General features: G+C 46.7%; 15 non-coding genes and 1 pseudogene across 15 annotated transcripts; all 16 read right to left on the reverse strand.

Moving 5' to 3' along the window:
• Positions 1 to 2,636: 2,636 nt before the first annotated feature.
• LOC141186064 (U2 spliceosomal RNA) lies at positions 2,637 to 2,714 on the reverse strand (annotated as a pseudogene).
• Positions 2,715 to 3,836: 1,122 nt separating this feature from the next.
• Positions 3,837 to 4,027, reverse strand: LOC141187739 (U2 spliceosomal RNA). Its single transcript, XR_012261896.1, has one exon. It is a non-coding gene; the product is annotated as a U2 spliceosomal RNA (small nuclear RNA).
• Positions 4,028 to 5,150: 1,123 nt separating this feature from the next.
• On the reverse strand, positions 5,151 to 5,341 carry LOC141184631 (U2 spliceosomal RNA). The gene has a single exon (XR_012259368.1). It is a non-coding gene; the product is annotated as a U2 spliceosomal RNA (small nuclear RNA).
• Positions 5,342 to 6,460: 1,119 nt separating this feature from the next.
• LOC141191189 (U2 spliceosomal RNA) lies at positions 6,461 to 6,651 on the reverse strand. The gene has a single exon (XR_012265188.1). It is a non-coding gene; the product is annotated as a U2 spliceosomal RNA (small nuclear RNA).
• Positions 6,652 to 7,772: 1,121 nt separating this feature from the next.
• On the reverse strand, positions 7,773 to 7,963 carry LOC141187740 (U2 spliceosomal RNA). Its single transcript, XR_012261897.1, has one exon. It is a non-coding gene; the product is annotated as a U2 spliceosomal RNA (small nuclear RNA).
• A 1,119-nt stretch (positions 7,964 to 9,082) lies between these two features.
• Positions 9,083 to 9,273, reverse strand: LOC141187741 (U2 spliceosomal RNA). Its single transcript, XR_012261898.1, has one exon. It is a non-coding gene; the product is annotated as a U2 spliceosomal RNA (small nuclear RNA).
• Positions 9,274 to 10,393: 1,120 nt separating this feature from the next.
• Positions 10,394 to 10,584, reverse strand: LOC141187742 (U2 spliceosomal RNA). Its single transcript, XR_012261899.1, has one exon. It is a non-coding gene; the product is annotated as a U2 spliceosomal RNA (small nuclear RNA).
• A 1,121-nt stretch (positions 10,585 to 11,705) lies between these two features.
• Positions 11,706 to 11,896, reverse strand: LOC141185049 (U2 spliceosomal RNA). The gene has a single exon (XR_012259747.1). It is a non-coding gene; the product is annotated as a U2 spliceosomal RNA (small nuclear RNA).
• Positions 11,897 to 13,018: 1,122 nt separating this feature from the next.
• LOC141187744 (U2 spliceosomal RNA) lies at positions 13,019 to 13,209 on the reverse strand. The gene has a single exon (XR_012261901.1). It is a non-coding gene; the product is annotated as a U2 spliceosomal RNA (small nuclear RNA).
• Positions 13,210 to 14,332: 1,123 nt separating this feature from the next.
• LOC141187745 (U2 spliceosomal RNA) lies at positions 14,333 to 14,523 on the reverse strand. The gene has a single exon (XR_012261902.1). It is a non-coding gene; the product is annotated as a U2 spliceosomal RNA (small nuclear RNA).
• Positions 14,524 to 15,643: 1,120 nt separating this feature from the next.
• LOC141185159 (U2 spliceosomal RNA) lies at positions 15,644 to 15,834 on the reverse strand. The gene has a single exon (XR_012259847.1). It is a non-coding gene; the product is annotated as a U2 spliceosomal RNA (small nuclear RNA).
• Positions 15,835 to 16,955: 1,121 nt separating this feature from the next.
• LOC141187746 (U2 spliceosomal RNA) lies at positions 16,956 to 17,146 on the reverse strand. The gene has a single exon (XR_012261903.1). It is a non-coding gene; the product is annotated as a U2 spliceosomal RNA (small nuclear RNA).
• Positions 17,147 to 18,269: 1,123 nt separating this feature from the next.
• On the reverse strand, positions 18,270 to 18,460 carry LOC141187747 (U2 spliceosomal RNA). Its single transcript, XR_012261904.1, has one exon. It is a non-coding gene; the product is annotated as a U2 spliceosomal RNA (small nuclear RNA).
• Positions 18,461 to 19,581: 1,121 nt separating this feature from the next.
• LOC141187748 (U2 spliceosomal RNA) lies at positions 19,582 to 19,772 on the reverse strand. Its single transcript, XR_012261905.1, has one exon. It is a non-coding gene; the product is annotated as a U2 spliceosomal RNA (small nuclear RNA).
• A 1,122-nt stretch (positions 19,773 to 20,894) lies between these two features.
• LOC141185245 (U2 spliceosomal RNA) lies at positions 20,895 to 21,085 on the reverse strand. Its single transcript, XR_012259925.1, has one exon. It is a non-coding gene; the product is annotated as a U2 spliceosomal RNA (small nuclear RNA).
• Positions 21,086 to 22,207: 1,122 nt separating this feature from the next.
• Positions 22,208 to 22,398, reverse strand: LOC141187751 (U2 spliceosomal RNA). Its single transcript, XR_012261907.1, has one exon. It is a non-coding gene; the product is annotated as a U2 spliceosomal RNA (small nuclear RNA).
• Positions 22,399 to 23,138: the final 740 nt, after the last annotated feature.

Below are 23,138 nucleotides of genomic sequence, written 5' to 3' on the forward strand. Positions count from 1 at the left end.
GGAAAACCGTCGCCGAGGACACCTTGTAAGTGAATGGCTCTGTGGTCGGAGAAGAAGCAGGGGACCATCGAGTGCCTACTCTGCCTGACTGCCCGAGAGGTGAACACAAAGTCAATCCTGGAGCGGAGTGAGCCATCGGGTCGGCTCCACGAATAGTTCGTGGAGCCTCTCCCCATGGAGCCCACCACGTCCTGAAGAGAGGCCTCGGTTACCATCTCGATGAGCAGCTTGGACGTGATGTCCAACTTGGCAGATGTGCCAGAACTACGACCATCCTCCTCGATGGGGCAGTTGAAATCGCCGGCCATCACTAAGGTCCTGGTGGTGGCAAGCTGAAGCCGCAGGGTCTGGAAAAGCTCCAAACGCTCATTCTTCAGTGGGGACGCATACACGTTGATGAACCTGACAGGTTCTCCTGCCCAGTTGCCATCTACAACAAGAGCCCTGCCGCAGATGAGCTCCTGGACGGACTCAAGCGTGAATGCGCCCCCCCTGATCAGAATTGCGACCCCCGCAGACTTGCAGTCACCCCCACCGGACCAGTAGGATGGACCGTGGGACCACTCCCTGGCCAGATGTTTGAAGGACCTAGAGGAGGGAAGGGAACATTCCTGCAACATATAAACATCACACAACTGGGAAGTAAGGAAGGCATAAATAGTCTGACGTCTGAACTTGTCCTTGATGCTCCTGACATTAATGGAAAATAAGTTAATATTAGCCATCATGTAGGGAAAAAAGAAAAAGTTAGCGCTGGCAATACACCTTAGTTACCACTCCGGTCGGGTGGTCCCTCGTCGGTGTTGACTGCTGGTGACGGGATCACCAGCAGGCCCTCTTCCTCCATCTGGTCAAGCAGCGCGGCCTCGATCTCGGCGACCACCAGTACCTCCTCTTCTGGCTCGGCCACCAGGGTCTCAACCATGTGCTCCATCTCTTCTGGCTCAGGGAGGGTATCCTCCTTTTCGCCTACGAAATCCAGAATCTTCTTTTTGGAGGATTCAGTAGCAGGGCTGTCCTCCACCTTCCTCTTTCCCCGGGTTCGAACTGGGGAGACAAGAAGGGGAAAATCCTCCTCGGAATAGATAGCGGCGGGTGGAGGAAAGGTTAATTCCACCGCTACCATGGTCTGGGGAGGGAGAGTGGCTGCCGGGGCAGGGGAAAGGACACCTGCTGAGGAGTAGGGGAAGGAGGAAGAGGAAGTGGAATCTTCAGCAGGGGTGGCCGGGGTGGGGGGGGATTGGATGGGGGTGGCAGGGGGAGGGATCGAGAGAGGGGTGACAGAAATCTTACCCTCCTTTGACTTTTTCTTCTGCTTCGGAGCTGCTGGGACCGTCGCTGGGGCTTTGGCCACCGACTCCTTGACCGCTTTGGCCTTGGTCGTCTCGGCCTTGGCCGCTGGGGCCTTGGTCGTCGCGTCCTTGACCTTCACAGGCCTGGTCGTCGGGGCCTTGTCCTCCGGAGCTGGGGTCGTCGCAACGACCGATGCCCAGGATCTCTCACGCTTGGGACAATCCTTGTACAGATGAGCCGCCAGCCCACACAGGTTGCAGGACGTCTTCTTCGGGCAGTCCTTCGAGCTGTGTCCAGTCACTCGACAAATCCTGCAGGCATCCTCCTTGCAGTCCTTCATCTCGTGGCCATTCTTGCCGCATCTCCTGCAGTTCCGCGGCATGTCCGGGTAATAGATGAGGCCGTAGGAGTTGCCCAGGGAGAATGTCGGGGGCAGGTGCCGAAGTCCGTCTGAGTACGCCAGGTCCCTGTGAAGTCTAATGGTCACCGACCACTTACCTGTCCAGAAGCCGAGTCCATTCAGGATGTGAGAGGGTTCCTTCACAACCAAACAGAAGCGTCTCAGGAAGGTACAGATGTCTTGGCCTGGGGTGTGCGGGTTGCGCATGGAGACCGTGATCCTCCTTTCGTCCCTCTGGATAGGGCAGCTACCTGTAAAGGCAGAGAAAGAATTATCCGGTCCTTTTGCGCTTACCATTTCCCAGAACCTCCTGCAGGTGTTCACAGTGGCGAAGGTGACGAAGAAGATCCCCGTCAAGAAGGTCTGGATGCTGAGGGTGTCCGACCTGGAGAAGCCTCGATCCAGCAGCATCTTCTGGCAGAACACGTCCGAGGACATGTCCGGCACCCTCCCATCCACTTCCTTCAGCTTCAGGGCCACCGTCTGCCGCATCCATGGCTCCAGGGCTGGAGCTTCGTGGCGGGGCTTCTGGGGTCCCTTCTGCTGGCCAGTCGTGGAGGCAGAGTCCTTGGGGTCAGAATCGGCTCCTGGCTGGGCCCTCCTGGCTGTCCCCTGCTCCAGGCTCTTCTTTTCGGCCTTCCTCGCAGCGCTTGCCATGGCTTTCCTCCTGCAGTTACTTCTTGGAGCTGGATCTGGAACTCTTCCCGGAATGGGTGGAGCTATGCAGATTCTTCTCCCGTCGTGTTCTGGACAAATTCCCCGAAAGGTCTTTGTCTCGATGATTTTCTTCCTCGAAGATTCCACAGGACAGCCCGATTCTTCTCCGAGTCTTCGTCTTCTTCTGGATTCTTTAGAGCTTCTTCCTCCCACCGATATCCGCCTTCCTTCTCCAATGTCAGCTGGGCTCCGAAGCTCTTCTCCTTCCGAGTTCGATCGCTCTCGTCAAGTGTAGATCGTAGCTCTTGTGTTCTTAAAAGAACAGATACTACACTTGATCTTAGCCAAAAGGCCGAGAAGCGATAACCAGAATTGGTTTCCGACTACGGTGCCACCCAAAGATTCTGAAAAGTCCATTTGTGGAGATGGCCACCTGGACTCCCGTTAAGAAGACATGCTGTCAACCTCTAGATCCCTCACATGCCTGCACTTTTCGGCTTGCTGCTGCTGCAATCCACGCGTTTTAGATCTGCATAACTCCACCTCTTTTAGCACAGTACCCTCAACCCCCGGCTGTTCCCACGCGCCTCAACACCGTTGGAAGGGAGGAGAACCAATTAAGGCGGGGGGGGGGGGTGGAACGAGCAGCTGTCTACCCTTAGCAGGAGGGTTGCTGATTAATTACCTCTCCTGCTGCTGCTGCTGCTGGCTGTCCAGCAGCAGACTGAAGGTGGCTGCTGCTGTGCGCAGGTATATAAAGGCTCAGAGCCTATTATGACACGCGCAGCCAGCGTTCCATTGCCACATTCCGTCTACTGCAGGCGGGATACCTGGATGGCTGAATGTCACTGAGAAGCTCACAGAGACCGCCATAAGCAACAGTTTAAAAGAATGCCACAGACTAATCAACCAAACTTTTTGGGTTGGTTTCTCTTTTATAGTCTGCAGGCATTAAATGAAAGAAGTCAGTGTTCCAGCAGAGGGAGACAACGTTTCAGAAAAGGCATTGTAGCAAACCAAAAAAGAAATTTTAAGCGCAGCAGAGTAACCAGCTCACATACCTGTTAGCTCAGGTGAGTTTAAAAGGCTGCTGTTGATAACAAGGGCATTTGCTAAATAGATGGTGTGTGTGCAACAATATACTGAAAGGTCAATTATATTGTGCAGCTTATCTCACCACCTGTAGTTATTTAGGTGAAAGCTCCAAAATGCTTGCCTAATATGTCTGTTTATCCAAAAGGAAGTATAGAGGGAGAGCTAGATAGATAGCATTGCATTACATTACATTACATGGCAATGCAATGCACAGTTGCTGAAGTTGAACCAAAATGAGCTTGTCATCTGGCTTCTGCAACTTTTAACATGAAAAATCCAATGAGGAGAAGAAAAGCAAAGCCAAAGAGTCCATCCCAAAATCCGACAAACAAGCAAAATGAACAAAAAGCATTGAATTCAATTCTTTCTGATTTTAGAAACTGCATTAAAGAAGGGGTGCACCGGTCCTGGAGATACTGCAATACCAGGTCAATGCGTGGAGTGGACAGAGCAAGCTCTTTTTCCATCTCCCTGTTCTAAAAATCCATTTAATATATGGTCCCCAGATAGGGGACGTATCAGATATTAAACTGATAAGAACAGATACTACACTTGATCTTAGCCAAAAGGCCGAGAAGCGATAACCAGAATTGGTTTCCGACTACGGTGCCACCCAAGGATTCTGAAAAGTCCATTTGTGGAGATGGCCACCTGGACTCCCGTTAAGAAGACATGCTGTCAACCTCTAGATCCCTCACATGCCTGCACTTTTCGGCTTGCTGCTGCTGCAATCCACGCGTTTTAGATCTGCATAACTCCACCTCTTTTAGCACAGTACCCTCAACCCCCGGCTGTTCCCACCCGCCTCAACACCGTTGGAAGGGAGGAGAACCAATTAAGGCGGGGGGGGGGGGGTGGAACGAGCAGCTGTCTACCCTTAGCAGGAGGGTTGCTGATTAATTACCTCTCCTGCTGCTGCTGCTGCTGGCTGTCCAGCAGCAGACTGAAGGTGGCTGCTGCTGTGCGCAGGTATATAAAGGCTCAGAGCCTATTATGACACGCGCAGCCAGCGTTCCATTGCCACGTTCCGTCTACTGCAGGCGGGATACCTGGATGGCTGAATGTCACTGAGAAGCTCACAGAGACCGCCATAAGCAACAGTTTAAAAGAATGCCACAGACTAATCAACCAAACTTTTTGGGTTGGTTTCTCTTTTATAGTCTGCAGGCATTAAATGAAAGAAGTCAGTGTTCCAGCAGAGGGAGACAACGTTTCAGAAAAGGCATTGTAGCAAACCAAAAAAGAAATTTTAAGCGCAGCAGAGTAACCAGCTCACATACCTGTTAGCTCAGGTGAGTTTAAAAGGCTGCTGTTGATAACAAGGGCATTTGCTAAATAGATGGTGTGTGTGCAACAATATACTGAAAGGTCAATTATATTGTGCAGCTTATCTCACCACCTGTAGTTATTTAGGTGAAAGCTCCAAAATGCTTGCCTAATATGTCTGTTTATCCAAAAGGAAGTATAGAGGGAGAGCTAGATAGATAGCATTGCATTACATTACATTACATGGCAATGCAATGCACAGTTGCTGAAGTTGAACCAAAATGAGCTTGTCATCTGGCTTCTGCAACTTTTAACATGAAAAATCCAATGAGGAGAAGAAAAGCAAAGCCAAAGAGTCCATCCCAAAATCCGACAAACAAGCAAAATGAACAAAAAGCATTGAATTCAATTCTTTCTGATTTTAGAAACTGCATTAAAGAAGGGGTGCACCGGTCCTGGAGATACTGCAATACCAGGTCAATGCGTGGAGTGGACAGAGCAAGCTCTTTTTCCATCTCCCTGTTCTAAAAATCCATTTAATATATGGTCCCCAGATAGGGGATGTATCAGATATTAAACTGATAAGAACAGATACTACACTTGATCTTAGCCAAAAGGCCGAGAAGCGATAACCAGAATTGGTTTCCGACTACGGTGCCACCCAAGGATTCTGAAAAGTCCATTTGTGGAGATGGCCACCTGGACTCCCGTTAAGAAGACATGCTGTCAACCTCTAGATCCCTCACATGCCTGCACTTTTCGGCTTGCTGCTGCTGCAATCCACGCGTTTTAGATCTGCATAACTCCACCTCTTTTAGCACAGTACCCTCAACCCCCGGCTGTTCCCACCCGCCTCAACACCGTTGGAAGGGAGGAGAACCAATTAAGGCGGGGGGGGGTGGAACGAGCAGCTGTCTACCCTTAGCAGGAGGGTTGCTGATTAATTACCTCTCCTGCTGCTGCTGCTGCTGGCTGTCCAGCAGCAGACTGAAGGTGGCTGCTGCTGTGCGCAGGTATATAAAGGCTCAGAGCCTATTATGACACGCGCAGCCAGCGTTCCATTGCCACATTCCGTCTACTGTAGGTGGGATACCTGGATGGCTGAATGTCACTGAGAAGCTCACAGAGACCGCCATAAGCAACAGTTTAAAAGAATGCCACAGACTAATCAACCAAACTTTTTGGGTTGGTTTCTCTTTTATAGTCTGCAGGCATTAAATGAAAGAAGTCAGTGTTCCAGCAGAGGGAGACAACGTTTCAGAAAAGGCATTGTAGCAAACCAAAAAAGAAATTTTAAGCGCAGCAGAGTAACCAGCTCACATACCTGTTAGCTCAGGTGAGTTTAAAAGGCTGCTGTTGATAACAAGGGCATTTGCTAAATAGATGGTGTGTGTGCAACAATATACTGAAAGGTCAATTATATTGTGCAGCTTATCTCACCACCTGTAGTTATTTAGGTGAAAGCTCCAAAACGCTTGCCTAATATGTCTGTTTATCCAAAAGGAAGTATAGAGGGAGAGCTAGATAGATAGCATTGCATTACATTACATTACATGGCAATGCAATGCACAGTTGCTGAAGTTGAACCAAAATGAGCTTGTCATCTGGCTTCTGCAACTTTTAACATGAAAAATCCAATGAGGAGAAGAAAAGCAAAGCCAAAGAGTCCATCCCAAAATCCGACAAACAAGCAAAATGAACAAAAAGCATTGAATTCAATTCTTTCTGATTTTAGAAACTGCATTAAAGAAGAGGTGCACCGGTCCTGGAGATACTGCAATACCAGGTCAATGCGTGGAGTGGACAGAGCAAGCTCTTTTTCCATCTCCCTGTTCTAAAAATCCATTTAATATATGGTCCCCAGATAGGGGACGTATCAGATATTAAACTGATAAGAACAGATACTACACTTGATCTTAGCCAAAAGGCCGAGAAGCGATAACCAGAATTGGTTTCCGACTACGGTGCCACCCAAGGATTCTGAAAAGTCCATTTGTGGAGATGGCCACCTGGACTCCCGTTAAGAAGACATGCTGTCAACCTCTAGATCCCTCACATGCCTGCACTTTTCGGCTTGCTGCTGCTGCAATCCACGCGTTTTAGATCTGCATAACTCCACCTCTTTTAGCACAGTACCCTCAACCCCCGGCTGTTCCCACCCGCCTCAACACCGTTGGAAGGGAGGAGAACCAATTAAGGCGGGGGGGGGGGTGGAACAAGCAGCTGTCTACCCTTAGCAGGAGGGTTGCTGATTAATTACCTCTCCTGCTGCTGCTGCTGCTGGCTGTCCAGCAGCAGACTGAAGGTGGCTGCTGCTGTGCGCAGGTATATAAAGGCTCAGAGCCTATTATGACACGCGCAGCCAGCGTTCCATTGCCACATTCCGTCTACTGCAGGCGGGATACCTGGATGGCTGAATGTCACTGAGAAGCTCACAGAGACCGCCATAAGCAACAGTTTAAAAGAATGCCACAGACTAATCAACCAAACTTTTTGGGTTGGTTTCTCTTTTATAGTCTGCAGGCATTAAATGAAAGAAGTCAGTGTTCCAGCAGAGGGAGACAACGTTTCAGAAAAGGCATTGTAGCAAACCAAAAAAGAAATTTTAAGCGCAGCAGAGTAACCAGCTCACATACCTGTTAGCTCAGGTGAGTTTAAAAGGCTGCTGTTGATAACAAGGGCATTTGCTAAATAGATGGTGTGTGTGCAACAATATACTGAAAGGTCAATTATATTGTGCAGCTTATCTCACCACCTGTAGTTATTTAGGTGAAAGCTCCAAAATGCTTGCCTAATATGTCTGTTTATCCAAAAGGAAGTATAGAGGGAGAGCTAGATAGATAGCATTGCATTACATTACATTACATGGCAATGCAATGCACAGTTGCTGAAGTTGAACCAAAATGAGCTTGTCATCTGGCTTCTGCAACTTTTAACATGAAAAATCCAATGAGGAGAAGAAAAGCAAAGCCAAAGAGGCCATCCCAAAATCCGACAAACAAGCAAAATGAACAAAAAGCATTGAATTCAATTCTTTCTGATTTTAGAAACTGCATTAAAGAAGGGGTGCACCGGTCCTGGAGATACTGCAATACCAGGTCAATGCGTGGAGTGGACAGAGCAAGCTCTTTTTCCATCTCCCTGTTCTAAAAATCCATTTAATATATGGTCCCCAGATAGGGGACGTATCAGATATTAAACTGATAAGAACAGATACTACACTTGATCTTAGCCAAAAGGCCGAGAAGCGATAACCAGAATTGGTTTCCGACTACGGTGCCACCCAAGGATTCTGAAAAGTCCATTTGTGGAGATGGCCACCTGGACTCCCGTTAAGAAGACATGCTGTCAACCTCTAGATCCCTCACATGCCTGCACTTTTCGGCTTGCTGCTGCTGCAATCCACGCGTTTTAGATCTGCATAACTCCACCTCTTTTAGCACAGTACCCTCAACCCCCGGCTGTTCCCACCCGCCTCAACACCGTTGGAAGGGAGGAGAACCAATTAAGGCGGGGGGGGGGTGGAACGAGCAGCTGTCTACCCTTAGCAGGAGGGTTGCTGATTAATTACCTCTCCTGCTGCTGCTGCTGCTGGCTGTCCAGCAGCAGACTGAAGGTGGCTGCTGCTGTGCGCAGGTATATAAAGGCTCAGAGCCTATTATGACACGCGCAGCCAGCGTTCCATTGCCACATTCCGTCTACTGCAGGCGGGATACCTGAATGGCTGAATGTCACTGAGAAGCTCACAGAGACCGCCATAAGCAACAGTTTAAAAGAATGCCACAGACTAATCAACCAAACTTTTTGGGTTGGTTTCTCTTTTATAGTCTGCAGGCATTAAATGAAAGAAGTCAGTGTTCCAGCAGAGGGAGACAACGTTTCAGAAAAGGCATTGTAGCAAACCAAAAAAGAAATTTTAAGCGCAGCAGAGTAACCAGCTCACATACCTGTTAGCTCAGGTGAGTTTAAAAGGCTGCTGTTGATAACAAGGGCATTTACTAAATAGATGGTGTGTGTGCAACAATATACTGAAAGGTCAATTATATTGTGCAGCTTATCTCACCACCTGTAGTTATTTAGGTGAAAGCTCCCAAATGCTTGCCTAATATGTCTGTTTATCCAAAAGGAAGTATAGAGGGAGAGCTAGATAGATAGCATTGCATTACATTACATTACATGGCAATGCAATGCACAGTTGCTGAAGTTGAACCAAAATGAGCTTGTCATCTGGCTTCTGCAACTTTTAACATGAAAAATCCAATGAGGAGAAGAAAAGCAAAGCCAAAGAGTCCATCCCAAAATCCGACAAACAAGCAAAATGAACAAAAAGCATTGAATTCAATTCTTTCTGATTTTAGAAACTGCATTAAAAAGGGGTGCACCGGTCCTGGAGATACTGCAATACCAGGTCAATGCGTGGAGTGGACAGAGCAAGCTCTTTTTCCATCTCCCTGTTCTAAAAATCCATTTAATATATGGTCCCCAGATAGGGGACGTATCAGATATTAAACTGATAAGAACAGATACTACACTTGATCTTAGCCAAAAGGCCGAGAAGCGATAACCAGAATTGGTTTCCGACTACGGTGCCACCCAAGGATTCTGAAAAGTCCATTTGTGGAGATGGCCACCTGGACTCCCGTTAAGAAGACATGCTGTCAACCTCTAGATCCCTCACATGCCTGCACTTTTCGGCTTGCTGCTGCTGCAATCCACGCGTTTTAGATCTGCATAACTCCACCTCTTTTAGCACAGTACCCTCAACCCCCGGCTGTTCCCACCCGCCTCAACACCGTTGGAAGGGAGGAGAACCAATTAAGGCAGGGGGGGGGTGGAACGAGCAGCTGTCTACCCTTAGCAGGAGGGTTGCTGATTAATTACCTCTCCTGCTGCTGCTGCTGCTGGCTGTCCAGCAGCAGACTGAAGGTGGCTGCTGCTGTGCGCAGGTATATAAAGGCTCAGAGCCTATTATGACACGCGCAGCCAGCGTTCCATTGCCACGTTCCGTCTACTGCAGGCGGGATACCTGGATGGCTGAATGTCACTGAGAAGCTCACAGAGACCGCCATAAGCAACAGTTTAAAAGAATGCCACAGACTAATCAACCAAACTTTTTGGGTTGGTTTCTCTTTTATAGTCTGCAGGCATTAAATGAAAGAAGTCAGTGTTCCAGCAGAGGGAGACAACGTTTCAGAAAAGGCATTGTAGCAAACCAAAAAAGAAATTTTAAGCGCAGCAGAGTAACCAGCTCACATACCTGTTAGCTCAGGTGAGTTTAAAAGGCTGCTGTTGATAACAAGGGCATTTGCTAAATAGATGGTGTGTGTGCAACAATATACTGAAAGGTCAATTATATTGTGCAGCTTATCTCACCACCTGTAGTTATTTAGGTGAAAGCTCCAAAATGCTTGCCTAATATGTCTGTTTATCCAAAAGGAAGTATAGAGGGAGAGCTAGATAGATAGCATTGCATTGCATTACATTACATGGCAATGCAATGCACAGTTGCTGAAGTTGAACCAAAATGAGCTTGTCATCTGGCTTCTGCAACTTTTAACATGAAAAATCCAATGAGGAGAAGAAAAGCAAAGCCAAAGAGTCCATCCCAAAATCCGACAAACAAGCAAAATGAACAAAAAGCATTGAATTCAATTCTTTCTGATTTTAGAAACTGCATTAAAGAAGGGGTGCACCGGTCCTGGAGATACTGCAATACCAGGTCAATGCGTGGAGTGGACAGAGCAAGCTCTTTTTCCATCTCCCTGTTCTAAAAATCCATTTAATATATGGTCCCCAGATAGGGGACGTATCAGATATTAAACTGATAAGAACAGATACTACACTTGATCTTAGCCAAAAGGCCGAGAAGCGATAACCAGAATTGGTTTCCGACTACGGTGCCACCCAAGGATTCTGAAAAGTCCATTTGTGGAGATGGCCACCTGGACTCCCGTTAAGAAGACATGCTGTCAACCTCTAGATCCCTCACATGCCTGCACTTTTCGGCTTGCTGCTGCTGCAATCCACGCGTTTTAGATCTGCATAACTCCACCTCTTTTAGCACAGTACCCTCAACCCCCGGCTGTTCCCACCCGCCTCAACACCGTTGGAAGGGAGGAGAACCAATTAAGGCGGGGGGGGGGGTGGAACGAGCAGCTGTCTACCGTTAGCAGGAGGGTTGCTGATTAATTACCTCTCCTGCTGCTGCTGCTGCTGGCTGTCCAGCAGCAGACTGAAGGTGGCTGCTGCTGTGCGCAGGTATATAAAGGCTCAGAGCCTATTATGACACGCGCAGCCAGCGTTCCATTGCCACATTCCGTCTACTGCAGGCGGGATACCTGGATGGCTGAATGTCACTGAGAAGCTCACAGAGACAGCCATAAGCAACAGTTTAAAAGAATGCCACAGACTAATCAACCAAACTTTTTGGGTTGGTTTCTCTTTTATAGTCTGCAGGCATTAAATGAAAGAAGTCAGTGCTCCAGCAGAGGGAGACAACGTTTCAGAAAAGGCATTGTAGCAAACCAAAAAAGAAATTTTAAGCGCAGCAGAGTAACCAGCTCACATACCTGTTAGCTCAGGTGAGTTTAAAAGGCTGCTGTTGATAACAAGGGCATTTGCTAAATAGATGGTGTGTGTGCAACAATATACTGAAAGGTCAATTATATTGTGCAGCTTATCTCACCACCTGTAGTTATTTAGGTGAAAGCTCCAAAATGCTTGCCTAATATGTCTGTTTATCCGAAAGGAAGTATAGAGGGAGAGCTAGATAGATAGCATTGCATTACATTACATTACATGGCAATGCAATGCACAGTTGCTGAAGTTGAACCAAAATGAGCTTGTCATCTGGCTTCTGCAACTTTTAACATGAAAAATCCAATGAGGAGAAGAAAAGCAAAGCCAAAGAGTCCATCCCAAAATCCGACAAACAAGCAAAATGAACAAAAAGCATTGAATTCAATTCTTTCTGATTTTAGAAACTGCATTAAAGAAGGGGTGCACCGGTCCTGGAGATACTGCAATACCAGGTCAACGTGTGGAGTGGACAGAGCAAGCTCTTTTTCCATCTCCCTGTTCTAAAAATCCATTTAATATATGGTCCCCAGATAGGGGACGTATCAGATATTAAACTGATAAGAACAGATACTACACTTGATCTTAGCCAAAAGGCCGAGAAGCGATAACCAGAATTGGTTTCCGACTACGGTGCCACCCAAGGATTCTGAAAAGTCCATTTGTGGAGATGGCCACCTGGACTCCCGTTAAGAAGACATGCTGTCAACCTCTAGATCCCTCACATGCCTGCACTTTTCGGCTTGCTGCTGCTGCAATCCACGCGTTTTAGATCTGCATAACTCCACCTCTTTTAGCACAGTACCCTCAACCCCCGGCTGTTCCCACCCGCCTCAACACCGTTGGAAGGGAGGAGAACCAATTAAGGCGGGGGGGGGGGGTGGAACGAGCAGCTGTCTACCCTTAGCAGGAGGGTTGCTGATTAATTACCTCTCCTGCTGCTGCTGCTGCTGGCTGTCCAGCAGCAGACTGAAGGTGGCTGCTGCTGTGCGCAGGTATATAAAGGCTCAGAGCCTATTATGACACGCGCAGCCAGCGTTCCATTGCCACGTTCCGTCTACTGCAGGCGGGATACCTGGATGGCTGAATGTCACTGAGAAGCTCACAGAGACCGCCATAAGCAACAGTTTAAAAGAATGCCACAGACTAATCAACCAAACTTTTTGGGTTGGTTTCTCTTTTATAGTCTGCAGGCATTAAATGAAAGAAGTCAGTGTTCCAGCAGAGGGAGACAACGTTTCAGAAAAGGCATTGTAGCAAACCAAAAAAGAAATTTTAAGCGCAGCAGAGTAACCAGCTCACATACCTGTTAGCTCAGGTGAGTTTAAAAGGCTGCTGTTGATAACAAGGGCATTTGCTAAATAGATGGTGTGTGTGCAACAATATACTGAAAGGTCAATTATATTGTGCAGCTTATCTCACCACCTGTAGTTATTTAGGTGAAAGCTCCAAAATGCTTGCCTAATATGTCTGTTTATCCAAAAGGAAGTATAGAGGGAGAGCTAGATAGATAGCATTGCATTACATTACATTACATGGCAATGCAATGCACAGTTGCTGAAGTTGAACCAAAATGAGCTTGTCATCTGGCTTCTGCAACTTTTAACATGAAAAATCCAATGAGGAGAAGAAAAGCAAAGCCAAAGAGTCCATCCCAAAATCCGACAAACAAGCAAAATGAACAAAAAGCATTGAATTCAATTCTTTCTGATTTTAGAAACTGCATTAAAGAAGGGGTGCACCGGTCCTGGAGATACTGCAATACCAGGTCAATGCGTGGAGTGGACAGAGCAAGCTCTTTTTCCATCTCCCTGTTCTAAAAATCCATTTAATATATGGTCCCCAGATAGGGGACGTATCAGATATTAAACTGATAAGAACAGATACTACACTTGATCTTAGCCAAAAGGCCGAGAAGCGATAACCAGAATTGGTTTCCGACTACGGTGCCACCCAAGGATTCTGAAAAGTCCATTTGTGGAGATGGCCACCTGGACTCCCGTTAAGAAGACATGCTGTCAACCTCTAGATCCCTCACATGCCTGCACTTTTCGGCTTGCTGCTGCTGCAATCCACGCGTTTTAGATCTGCATAACTCCACCTCTTTTAGCACAGTACCCTCAACCCCCGGCTGTTCCCACCCGCCTCAACACCGTTGGAAGGGAGGAGAACCAATTAAGGCGGGGGGGGGGGGGTGGAACGAGCAGCTGTCTACCCTTAGCAGGAGGGTTGCTGATTAATTACCTCTCCTGCTGCTGCTGCTGCTGGCTGTCCAGCAGCAGACTGAAGGTGGCTGCTGCTGTGCGCAGGTATATAAAGGCTCAGAGCCTATTATGACACGCGCAGCCAGCGTTCCATTGCCACGTTCCGTCTACTGCAGGCGGGATACCTGGATGGCTGAATGTCACTGAGAAGCTCACAGAGACCGCCATAAGCAACAGTTTAAAAGAATGCCACAGACTAATCAACCAAACTTTTTGGGTTGGTTTCTCTTTTATAGTCTGCAGGCATTAAATGAAAGAAGTCAGTGTTCCAGCAGAGGGAGACAACGTTTCAGAAAAGGCATTGTAGCAAACCAAAAAAGAAATTTTAAGCGCAGCAGAGTAACCAGCTCACATACCTGTTAGCTCAGGTGAGTTTAAAAGGCTGCTGTTGATAACAAGGGCATTTGCTAAATAGATGGTGTGTGTGCAACAGTATACTGAAAGGTCAATTATATTGTGCAGCTTATCTCACCACCTGTAGTTATTTAGGTGAAAGCTCCAAAATGCTTGCCTAATATGTCTGTTTATCCAAAAGGAAGTATAGAGGGAGAGCTAGATAGATAGCATTGCATTACATTACATTACATGGCAATGCAATGCACAGTTGCTGAAGTTGAACCAAAATGAGCTTGTCATCTGGCTTCTGCAACTTTTAACATGAAAAATCCAATGAGGAGAAGAAAAGCAAAGCCAAAGAGTCCATCCCAAAATCCGACAAACAAGCAAAATGAACAAAAAGCATTGAATTCAATTCTTTCTGATTTTAGAAACTGCATTAAAGAAGGGGTGCACCGGTCCTGGAGATACTGCAATACCAGGTCAATGCGTGGAGTGGACAGAGCAAGCTCTTTTTCCATCTCCCTGTTCTAAAAATCCATTTAATATATGGTCCCCAGATAGGGGACGTATCAGATATTAAACTGATAAGAACAGATACTACACTTGATCTTAGCCAAAAGGCCGAGAAGCGATAACCAGAATTGGTTTCCGACTACGGTGCCACCCAAGGATTCTGAAAAGTCCATTTGTGGAGATGGCCACCTGGACTCCCGTTAAGAAGACATGCTGTCAACCTCTAGATCCCTCACATGCCTGCACTTTTCGGCTTGCTGCTGCTGCAATCCACGCGTTTTAGATCTGCATAACTCCACCTCTTTTAGCACAGTACCCTCAACCCCCGGCTGTTCCCACCCGCCTCAACACCGTTGGAAGGGAGGAGAACCAATTAAGGCGGGGGGGGGGTGGAACGAGCAGCTGTCTACCGTTAGCAGGAGGGTTGCTGATTAATTACCTCTCCTGCTGCTGCTGCTGCTGGCTGTCCAGCAGCAGACTGAAGGTGGCTGCTGCTGTGCGCAGGTATATAAAGGCTCAGAGCCTATTATGACACGCGCAGCCAGCGTTCCATTGCCACATTCCGTCTACTGCAGGCGGGATACCTGGATGGCTGAATGTCACTGAGAAGCTCACAGAGACAGCCATAAGCAACAGTTTAAAAGAATGCCACAGACTAATCAACCAAACTTTTTGGGTTGGTTTCTCTTTTATAGTCTGTAGGCATTAAATGAAAGAAGTCAGTGCTCCAGCAGAGGGAGACAACGTTTCAGAAAAGGCATTGTAGCAAACCAAAAAAGAAATTTTAAGCGCAGCAGAGTAACCAGCTCACATACCTGTTAGCTCAGGTGAGTTTAAAAGGCTGCTGTTGATAACAAGGGCATTTGCTAAATAGATGGTGTGTGTGCAACAATATACTGAAAGGTCAATTATATTGTGCAGCTTATCTCACCACCTGTAGTTATTTAGGTGAAAGCTCCAAAATGCTTGCCTAATATGTCTGTTTATCCGAAAGGAAGTATAGAGGGAGAGCTAGATAGATAGCATTGCATTACATTACATTACATGGCAATGCAATGCACAGTTGCTGAAGTTGAACCAAAATGAGCTTGTCATCTGGCTTCTGCAACTTTTAACATGAAAAATCCAATGAGGAGAAGAAAAGCAAAGCCAAAGAGTCCATCCCAAAATCCGACAAACAAGCAAAATGAACAAAAAGCATTGAATTCAATTCTTTCTGATTTTAGAAACTGCATTAAAGAAGGGGTGCACCGGTCCTGGAGATACTGCAATACCAGGTCAACGTGTGGAGTGGACAGAGCAAGCTCTTTTTCCATCTCCCTGTTCTAAAAATCCGTTTAATATATGGTCCCCAGATAGGGGACGTATCAGATATTAAACTGATAAGAACAGATACTACACTTGATCTTAGCCAAAAGGCCGAGAAGCGATAACCAGAATTGGTTTCCGACTACGGTGCCACCCAAGGATTCTGAAAAGTCCATTTGTGGAGATGGCCACCTGGACTCCCGTTAAGAAGACATGCTGTCAACCTCTAGATCCCTCACATGCCTGCACTTTTCGGCTTGCTGCTGCTGCAATCCACGCGTTTTAGATCTGCATAACTCCACCTCTTTTAGCACAGTACCCTCAACCCCCGGCTGTTCCCACCCGCCTCAACACCGTTGGAAGGGAGGAGAACCAATTAAGGCGGGGGGGGGGGTGGAACGAGCAGCTGTCTACCCTTAGCAGGAGGGTTGCTGATTAATTACCTCTCCTGCTGCTGCTGCTGCTGGCTGTCCAGCAGCAGACTGAAGGTGGCTGCTGCTGTGCGCAGGTATATAAAGGCTCAGAGCCTATTATGACACGCGCAGCCAGCGTTCCATTGCCACGTTCCGTCTACTGCAGGCGGGATACCTGGATGGCTGAATGTCACTGAGAAGCTCACAGAGACCGCCATAAGCAACAGTTTAAAAGAATGCCACAGACTAATCAACCAAACTTTTTGGGTTGGTTTCTCTTTTATAGTCTGCAGGCATTAAATGAAAGAAGTCAGTGTTCCAGCAGAGGGAGACAACGTTTCAGAAAAGGCATTGTAGCAAACCAAAAAAGAAATTTTAAGCGCAGCAGAGTAACCAGCTCACATACCTGTTAGCTCAGGTGAGTTTAAAAGGCTGCTGTTGATAACAAGGGCATTTGCTAAATAGATGGTGTGTGTGCAACAATATACTGAAAGGTCAATTATATTGTGCAGCATATCTCACCACCTGTAGTTATTTAGGTGAAAGCTCCAAAATGCTTGCCTAATATGTCTGTTTATCCAAAAGGAAGTATAGAGGGAGAGCTAGATAGATAGCATTGCATTACATTACATTACATGGCAATGCAATGCACAGTTGCTGAAGTTGAACCAAAATGAGCTTGTCATCTGGCTTCTGCAACTTTTAACATGAAAAATCCAATGAGGAGAAGAAAAGCAAAGCCAAAGAGTCCATCCCAAAATCCGACAAACAAGCAAAATGAACAAAAAGCATTGAATTCAATTCTTTCTGATTTTAGAAACTGCATTAAAGAAGGGGTGCACCGGTCCTGGAGATACTGCAATACCAGGTCAATGCGTGGAGTGGACAGAGCAAGCTCTTTTTCCATCTCCCTGTTCTAAAAATCCATTTAATATATGGTCCCCAGATAGGGGACGTATCAGATATTAAACTGATAAGAACAGATACTACACTTGATCTTAGCCAAAAGGCCGAGAAGCGATAACCAGAATTGGTTTCCGACTACGGTGCCACCCAAGGATTCTGAAAAGTCCATTTGTGGAGATGGCCACCTGGACTCCCGTTAAGAAGACATGCTGTCAACCTCTAGATCCCTCACATGCCTGCACTTTTCGGCTTGCTGCTGCTGCAATCCACGCGTTTTAGATCTGCATAACTCCACCTCTTTTAGCACAGTACCCTCAACCCCCGGCTGTTCCCACCCGCCTCAACACCGTTGGAAGGGAGGAGAACCAATTAAGGCGGGGGGGGGGGGGTGGAACGAGCAGCTGTCTACCCTTAGCAGGAGGGTTGCTGATTAATTACCTCTCCTGCTGCTGCTGCTGCTGGCTGTCCAGCAGCAGACTGAAGGTGGCTGCTGCTGTGCGCAGGTATATAAAGGCTCAGAGCCTATTATGACACGCGCAGCCAGCGTTCCATTGCCACATTCCGTCTACTGCAGGCGGGATACCTGGATGGCTGAATGTCACTGAGAAGCTCACAGAGACCGCCATAAGCAACAGTTTAAAAGAATGCCACAGACTAATCAACCAAACTTTTTGGGTTGGTTTCTCTTTTATAGTCTGCAGGCATTAAATGAAAGAAGTCAGTGTTCCAGCAGAGGGAGACAACGTTTCAGAAAAGGCATTGTAGCAAACCAAAAAAGAAATTTTAAGCGCAGCAGAGTAACCAGCTCACATACCTGTTAGCTCAGGTGAGTTTAAAAGGCTGCTGTTGATAACAAGGGCATTTGCTAAATAGATGGTGTGTGTGCAACAATATACTGAAAGGTCAATTATATTGTGCAGCTTATCTCACCACCTGTAGTTATTTAGGTGAAAGCTCCAAAATGCTTGCCTAATATGTCTGTTTATCCAAAAGGAAGTATAGAGGGAGAGCTAGATAGATAGCATTGCATTACATTACATTACATGGCAATGCAATGCACAGTTGCTGAAGTTGAACCAAAATGAGCTTGTCATCTGGCTTCTGCAACTTTTAACATGAAAAATCCAATGAGGAGAAGAAAAGCAAAGCCAAAGAGTCCATCCCAAAATCCGACAAACAAGCAAAATGAACAAAAAGCATTGAATTCAATTCTTTCTGATTTTAGAAACTGCATTAAAGAAGGGGTGCACCGGTCCTGGAGATACTGCAATACCAGGTCAATGCGTGGAGTGGACAGAGCAAGCTCTTTTTCCATCTCCCTGTTCTAAAAATCCATTTAATATATGGTCCCCAGATAGGGGACGTATCAGATATTAAACTGATAAGAACAGATACTACACTTGATCTTAGCCAAAAGGCCGAGAAGCGATAACCAGAATTGGTTTCCGACTACGGTGCCACCCAAGGATTCTGAAAAGTCCATTTGTGGAGATGGCCACCTGGACTCCCGTTAAGAAGACATGCTGTCAACCTCTAGATCCCTCACATGCCTGCACTTTTCGGCTTGCTGCTGCTGCAATCCACGCGTTTTAGATCTGCATAACTCCACCTCTTTTAGCACAGTACCCTCAACCCCCGGCTGTTCCCACCCGCCTCAACACCGTTGGAAGGGAGGAGAACCAATTAAGGCGGGGGGGGGGGTGGAACGAGCAGCTGTCTACCGTTAGCAGGAGGGTTGCTGATTAATTACCTCTCCTGCTGCTGCTGCTGCTGGCTGTCCAGCAGCAGACTGAAGGTGGCTGCTGCTGTGCGCAGGTATATAAAGGCTCAGAGCCTATTATGACACGCGCAGCCAGCGTTCCATTGCCACATTCCGTCTACTGCAGGCGGGATACCTGGATGGCTGAATGTCACTGAGAAGCTCACAGAGACAGCCATAAGCAACAGTTTAAAAGAATGCCACAGACTAATCAACCAAACTTTTTGGGTTGGTTTCTCTTTTATAGTCTGCAGGCATTAAATGAAAGAAGTCAGTGCTCCAGCAGAGGGAGACAACGTTTCAGAAAAGGCATTGTAGCAAACCAAAAAAGAAATTTTAAGCGCAGCAGAGTAACCAGCTCACATACCTGTTAGCTCAGGTGAGTTTAAAAGGCTGCTGTTGATAACAAGGGCATTTGCTAAATAGATGGTGTGTGTGCAACAATATACTGAAAGGTCAATTATATTGTGCAGCTTATCTCACCACCTGTAGTTATTTAGGTGAAAGCTCCAAAATGCTTGCCTAATATGTCTGTTTATCCAAAAGGAAGTATAGAGGGAGAGCTAGATAGATAGCATTGCATTACATTACATTACATGGCAATGCAATGCACAGTTGCTGAAGTTGAACCAAAATGAGCTTGTCATCTGGCTTCTGCAACTTTTAACATGAAAAATCCAATGAGGAGAAGAAAAGCAAAGCCAAAGAGTCCATCCCAAAATCCGACAAACAAGCAAAATGAACAAAAAGCATTGAATTCAATTCTTTCTGATTTTAGAAACTGCATTAAAGAAGGGGTGCACCGGTCCTGGAGATACTGCAATACCAGGTCAATGCGTGGAGTGGACAGAGCAAGCTCTTTTTCCATCTCCCTGTTCTAAAAATCCATTTAATATATGGTCCCCAGATAGGGGACGTATCAGATATTAAACTGATAAGAACAGATACTACACTTGATCTTAGCCAAAAGGCCGAGAAGCGATAACCAGAATTGGTTTCCGACTACGGTGCCACCCAAGGATTCTGAAAAGTCCATTTGTGGAGATGGCCACCTGGACTCCCGTTAAGAAGACATGCTGTCAACCTCTAGATCCCTCACATGCCTGCACTTTTCGGCTTGCTGCTGCTGCAATCCACGCGTTTTAGATCTGCATAACTCCACCTCTTTTAGCACAGTACCCTCAACCCCCGGCTGTTCCCACCCGCCTCAACACCGTTGGAAGGGAGGAGAACCAATTAAGGCAGGGGGGGGGGGTGGAACGAGCAGCTGTCTACCGTTAGCAGGAGGGTTGCTGATTAATTACCTCTCCTGCTGCTGCTGCTGCTGGCTGTCCAGCAGCAGACTGAAGGTGGCTGCTGCTGTGCGCAGGTATATAAAGGCTCAGAGCCTATTATGACACGCGCAGCCAGCGTTCCATTGCCACATTCCGTCTACTGCAGGCGGGATACCTGGATGGCTGAATGTCACTGAGAAGCTCACAGAGACAGCCATAAGCAACAGTTTAAAAGAATGCCACAGACTAATCAACCAAACTTTTTGGGTTGGTTTCTCTTTTATAGTCTGCAGGCATTAAATGAAAGAAGTCAGTGCTCCAGCAGAGGGAGACAACGTTTCAGAAAAGGCATTGTAGCAAACCAAAAAAGAAATTTTAAGCGCAGCAGAGTAACCAGCTCACATACCTGTTAGCTCAGGTGAGTTTAAAAGGCTGCTGTTGATAACAAGGGCATTTGCTAAATAGATGGTGTGTGTGCAACAATATACTGAAAGGTCAATTATATTGTGCAGCTTATCTCACCACCTGTAGTTATTTAGGTGAAAGCTCCAAAATGCTTGCCTAATATGTCTGTTTATCCGAAAGGAAGTATAGAGGGAGAGCTAGATAGATAGCATTGCATTACATTACATTACATGGCAATGCAATGCACAGTTGCTGAAGTTGAACCAAAATGAGCTTGTCATCTGGCTTCTGCAACTTTTAACATGAAAAATCCAATGAGGAGAAGAAAAGCAAAGCCAAAGAGTCCATCCCAAAATCCGACAAACAAGCAAAATGAACAAAAAGCATTGAATTCAATTCTTTCTGATTTTAGAAACTGCATTAAAGAAGTGGTGCACCGGTCCTGGAGATACTGCAATACCAGGTCAACGTGTGGAGTGGACAGAGCAAGCTCTTTTTCCATCTCCCTGTTCTAAAAATCCATTTAATATATGGTCCCCAGATAGGGGACGTATCAGATATTAAACTGATAAGAACAGATACTACACTTGATCTTAGCCAAAAGGCCGAGAAGCGATAACCAGAATTGGTTTCCGACTACGGTGCCACCCAAGGATTCTGAAAAGTCCATTTGTGGAGATGGCCACCTGGACTCCCGTTAAGAAGACATGCTGTCAACCTCTAGATCCCTCACATGCCTGCACTTTTCGGCTTGCTGCTGCTGCAATCCACGCGTTTTAGATCTGCATAACTCCACCTCTTTTAGCACAGTACCCTCAACCCCCGGCTGTTCCCACCCGCCTCAACACCATTGGAAGGGAGGAGAACCAATTAAGGCGGGGGGGGGGGGTGGAACGAGCAGCTGTCTGCCCTTAGCAGGAGGGTTGCTGATTAATTACCTCTCCTGCTGCTGCTGCTGCTGGCTGTCCAGCAGCAGACTGAAGGTGGCTGCTGCTGTGCGCAGGTATATAAAGGCTCAGAGCCTATTATGACACGCGCAGCCAGCGTTCCATTGCCACGTTCCGTCTACTGCAGGCGGGATACCTGGATGGCTGAATGTCACTGAGAAGCTCACAGAGACCGCCATAAGCAACAGTTTAAAAGAATGCCACAGACTAATCAACCAAACTTTTTGGGTTGGTTTCTCTTTTATAGTCTGCAGGCATTAAATGAAAGAAGTCAGTGTTCCAGCAGAGGGAGACAACGTTTCAGAAAAGGCATTGTAGCAAACCAAAAAATAAATTTTAAGCGCAGCAGAGTAACCAGCTCACATACCTGTTAGCTCAGGTGAGTTTAAAAGGCTGCTGTTGATAACAAGGGCATTTGCTAAATAGATGGTGTGTGTGCAACAATATACTGAAAGGTCAATTATATTGTGCAGCTTATCTCACCACCTGTAGTTATTTAGGTGAAAGCTCCAAAATGCTTGCCTAATATGTCTGTTTATCCAAAAGGAAGTATAGAGGGAGAGCTAGATAGATAGCATTGCATTACATTACATTACATGGCAATGCAATGCACAGTTGCTGAAGTTGAACCAAAATGAGCTTGTCATCTGGCTTCTGCAACTTTTAACATGAAAAATCCAATGAGGAGATGAAAAGCAAAGCCAAAGAGTCCATCCCAAAATCCGACAAACAAGCAAAATGAACAAAAAGCATTGAATTCAATTCTTTCTGATTTTAGAAACTGCATTAAAGAAGGGGTGCACCGGTCCTGGAGATACTGCAATACCAGGTCAATGCGTGGAGTGGACAGAGCAAGCTCTTTTTCCATCTCCCTGTTCTAAAAATCCATTTAATATATGGTCCCCAGATAGGGGACGTATCAGATATTAAACTGATAAGAACAGATACTACACTTGATCTTAGCCAAAAGGCCGAGAAGCGATAACCAGAATTGGTTTCCGACTACGGTGCCACCCAAGGATTCTGAAAAGTCCATTTGTGGAGATGGCCACCTGGACTCCCGTTAAGAAGACATGCTGTCAACCTCTAGATCCCTCACATGCCTGCACTTTTCGGCTTGCTGCTGCTGCAATCCACGCGTTTTAGATCTGCATAACTCCACCTCTTTTAGCACAGTACCCTCAACCCCCGGCTGTTCCCACCCGCCTCAACACCGTTGGAAGGGAGGAGAACCAATTAAGGCGGGGGGGGGGGGGTGGAACGAGCAGCTGTCTACCCTTAGCAGGAGGGTTGCTGATTAATTACCTCTCCTGCTGCTGCTGCTGCTGGCTGTCCAGCAGCAGACTGAAGGTGGCTGCTGCTGTGCGCAGGTATATAAAGGCTCAGAGCCTATTATGACACGCGCAGCCAGCGTTCCATTGCCACGTTCCGTCTACTGCAGGCGGGATACCTGGATGGCTGAATGTCACTGAGAATCTCACAGAGACCGCCATAAGCAACAGTTTAAAAGAATGCCACAGACTAATCAACCAAACTTTTTGGGTTGGTTTCTCTTTTATAGTCTGCAGGCATTAAATGAAAGAAGTCAGTGCTCCAGCAGAGGGAGACAACGTTTCAGAAAAGGCATTGTAGCAAACCAAAAAAGAAATTTTAAGCGCAGCAGAGTAACCAGCTCACATACCTGTTAGCTCAGGTGAGTTTAAAAGGCTGCTGTTGATAACAA

This window comes from Phyllobates terribilis, unplaced genomic scaffold (genome assembly GCF_046119375.1).
Source record: "Phyllobates terribilis strain yellow unplaced genomic scaffold, ASM4611937v1 Scaffold_40__1_contigs__length_11209783, whole genome shotgun sequence".
NCBI classification, from domain to species: domain Eukaryota; kingdom Metazoa; phylum Chordata; class Amphibia; order Anura; family Dendrobatidae; genus Phyllobates; species Phyllobates terribilis.